The sequence below is a fragment of the Coturnix japonica genome, chromosome 1 (assembly GCF_001577835.2).
Source record: "Coturnix japonica isolate 7356 chromosome 1, Coturnix japonica 2.1, whole genome shotgun sequence".
Lineage (NCBI taxonomy): Eukaryota > Metazoa > Chordata > Aves > Galliformes > Phasianidae > Coturnix > Coturnix japonica.
In genome coordinates, this window is record NC_029516.1 from 30,974,605 (window position 1) to 30,978,095 (window position 3,491).

The 3,491-nt window shown below is 43.7% G+C and overlaps 1 long non-coding RNA gene across 1 annotated transcript in view; it reads left to right on the plus strand.

Moving 5' to 3' along the window:
• The first annotated feature begins 453 nt into the window (after window positions 1-453).
• Window positions 454-3,491, plus strand: part of LOC107310705 — a 6,664-nt gene continuing 3,626 nt past the window's right edge. The window contains exons 1-2 of the long non-coding RNA XR_001553693.2: window positions 454-758; window positions 1,841-1,947. This is a non-coding gene — a long non-coding RNA (uncharacterized LOC107310705). The remainder of the gene's footprint in view (window positions 759-1,840; window positions 1,948-3,491) is intronic.

Here is a 3,491-nt window from a genome sequence, read left to right on the forward strand (position 1 = left end):
GGGAGTTGACTGGACATGTAAAAATGCTGATGACTTCAGTGGACAGTACCAGTGACTTTTTCCTCAGTGCATATGGAGGCAAGGGCGAGCTGTAAACCACAACTGATTTCTATTAGCTGGCTGAAAACCAGTGTGAGCACTTATTAGCCTTCCACATGCACGACTGTCAGCTAAGAAATCACTGCTCATGGAGGCAGGCTTACAGCGCTGCGACTTCTGAGCCCACCATAGGAGGATCATGGGATGCACTCACAGCTCATTTCTCTGTGGTTTCCTTCCCAAAGTCCTGTAGCAGTGGGCATGAAGTACAAAGGAGGCAATCGCAGACCTGCATCTGGTGGCCCCCAGGGAGGTGGCGGTGGTGCACTTTGAAGCTACCAAAGGCAAACAATGGCGGGGAAACCTTGCCAGCTGCTCGAATAGCAGCGGTCGCAGTCATCACATTGCTCACCCCAGGACACTGAGTCAGGATGAGTGGCACAGTGGGTATCAAAGGGGCAGAGCAAGGTCCCCCTCCTCACTTCTCAGCTCACACGTGGAGCCCTGGTAAGGCCCATGGGTAGGCGGTGCGGTTGACTACAGGGCTGGCCGAGCATTCAGCATTGGAAAGGCAGCCAAAAACAGCAGGAGGGTGGAAGAGTTTGGAAAGGGAGGCGCATCTTTAGCTGGCTGTCTGCTTGCAAGGCAAAACCAAACTGTTTTAAATTGACTGAATCGCAGCATTCTACAGAAAGTGAATGATCTTGGTAAGACACCAGGTACGGATTTTAGTCTTAATAGCAAGGATACATTTTCTAGGTGTAGTACTGCAAGGTCAATCAGAAATCTTATTAAAAAGTCAGGTCTGATAAAAGGTAGTAAAAATGTAGTGGAAGAAATGTCTTTTAATGGCCCATCAAAATATTAGCATTCCTGCCCTTTACAAAGGAATGTTCTATTGTTTCTGGAGAAGATCTGGAAGCCCTCTCTGAGATTTAATAACTGAGGTAAAGCTGCTTCTTAGGTCACAGTGCGGCCGCTGCAGTGAAAAGCTGTTGGTTATGAAAGGAGGAGGTCATCTGACTGCTGCATGAAGGTCTGACCATGCACTATGCACTTTCTGACTAGTTTATTAATATCCCCCACCCAGAGAATAGCCCCTGCTTTGTTCCACCACCGGTCTTGCAGGGCTGTCCTTCATTAGCATTGCAGTAATGAGGAGTTTGATTGATATTATGTGGCCTCCCATATACACAGAGTAATGACGTGCTGTCCACTTTCCACTGCCTCCTTCTTCCTACTCATTTCTATGTGTCTCAGCCCTTGGCTGGGGCTGGGCAGGGTGCTGCGATGTGATGCTGTGTCCCAGGGCTGCCACTCTGCTTTCTGCTCCCCTGCTTTCCCCCTTCTCTGACTGTGAGAGCAGGTGCACAGTACTGGGGTGACACCCTCACCCTTTGCATTATGCCAGTGCACTGGCCCCAGGGGCTCAGTTGTAAGGTCATGGTTATTTTTAGAGTCTTTTAGTTAATTAATTCTTATCAGCTGTACAGTGAAGAAACCTACCAATATGAGACTCACTGAGGGTGAAATAGCTCTGAATTTTTTTCCAGAATAAGCATGAGCACCACAACCAAATGGCCGTGACTATTGCCCTTGCATATCTCAAATACTAGTCTTAATCTTTTCTGCTGAGTTTTGAAATGATATGATTTACCCAGCGCATGCCACAACTTGTCTGTTGCCAGCAGTATGTCCAATGTATGGTATCTGAATTACATCCTCCTGATGTATTCAGCCTCTCAATGAGAGTCTTTCAGCCCAATGAAATGGTGCCTGATCCAGCAACATTTTTTTCTAGACAGTATTTCACAGGATTTTGAGATGACGAGAGCAAAAAGGAAGAAAAATGGTGAAAAGAGCAAGATGGTATAAGAAGGAAAGACGACCTGTGAGAAACAAGATGATGTAAGTAGAAGGAAACTCTTGGCACGAGGGCATATGGACATTAATGGGTCGTGAAAAATATAGTCTGGAAATAGGAAGAAGGAAAATTAGAACAGCAGAGAGATGAGATTCTGAATAGTCTTTTGTAGGAGTAACATGAGCAAATAACCTATCCAGATTTAGGAGGGAATTTATGAAAGGGATGACTTAATGTGATTGCCTGTGATACCGGGAGACCAGACTGGTGAGCCAGGAGTCCCTTTTCAGGCGTCTGATGCTTTATGAATGGAGCTTGATGGCAAGAAGGAAATAAGAGGAGAAAGAGTCAGAAGCAGCATATTGTTCTCTCAGTCATAAGGATTCCCAACAAGGTCCGTGGGACTGCTTTGCTGCAGGTTAGCGCATATCCTGGTGTTGTCTGTCTGTAGGATCATCACCCCACCTGTGGGAGGAACTGAACATAAATTTTATCTATGGATCTAAACCTCAGACCACTTCAGAACTGCTGGTTATGATTTATTTCCTGGCTTTCAAAATATAAAGCCCAATTGCACACTCTTGTCTGTTATGTTGCATCCCACCCTTGTCGTCTTATGTGTCCCCTTCTGCACTTAAGGATTCAAGGGAAGAAAGATTCAAGAAGGTGGGAGGCTGCTGGACATGCTTGAAATTTACTTCCCATCATTTTTTGCTTAATGGAAACAAAAAGCTTCCACAGACACTGGGAAAAATCAGACTTGTCAGTTTGACTTCACTGCAAAGGGAAAAACTCTGAAACTCCTTTAAGGAATCAAATAGGGAACACTTGGAAAAGCAGAACTTGATTAAAGACAGGTAACATCAATTCAGGGAAAGGAGATCATGCCTAACTAATTTGTTGGAATTCTTTGAGGAAATTACTGCCCTGGTAAGGAAAGGGAAAGGATATTATAGACTCTGTTTTTCAGAAAGCATTTGACAACATTCTCCACTGTTGGTTAAAATGTCTAAGGTCTGAAGTCATGGAATAGAAGGACAATGAGCATATTGGACTGAAAACTGGCAAAAGAGGAGGAAATAAAGGGTAACTATGAATGGGAGCCTTTCATTTTAAAGAGGGGGATGTAAGAAGGATCAGGGAAGAAACCACATTTGGAGTTTGAAAACAAGATTTCCCAAGGTTACTGAAGACACTCCAGAACCTTGGGAAATACAATTAATAATGAGGAGCTGTGCAGACAGATGGAGAAAGGAATGGTTTGTGTTACTGTGGTATCTTGGAGAGCAGATAGAAAGAGGAAGGCTTTCCTGAACGCTCTGCTAAAACATATCTGTCACAGGCTGAGTGATAATATGTGTTAAAATCCACAGACACAGGAAAAGACACAGAGTTCCACAATGCAAAAAATAAAGGTGGACCACCTTTCCCTTTGTCATGTTCATGATTACTACCATGTACTTTCTTTCTTTCTTTCTTTCTTTCTTTCTTTCTTTCTTTCTTTCTTTCTTTCTTTCTTTCTTTCTCTCTTTCTTTCTTTCTTTCTTTCTTTCTTTCTTTCTTTCTTTCTTTCTTTCTTTCTTTCTTT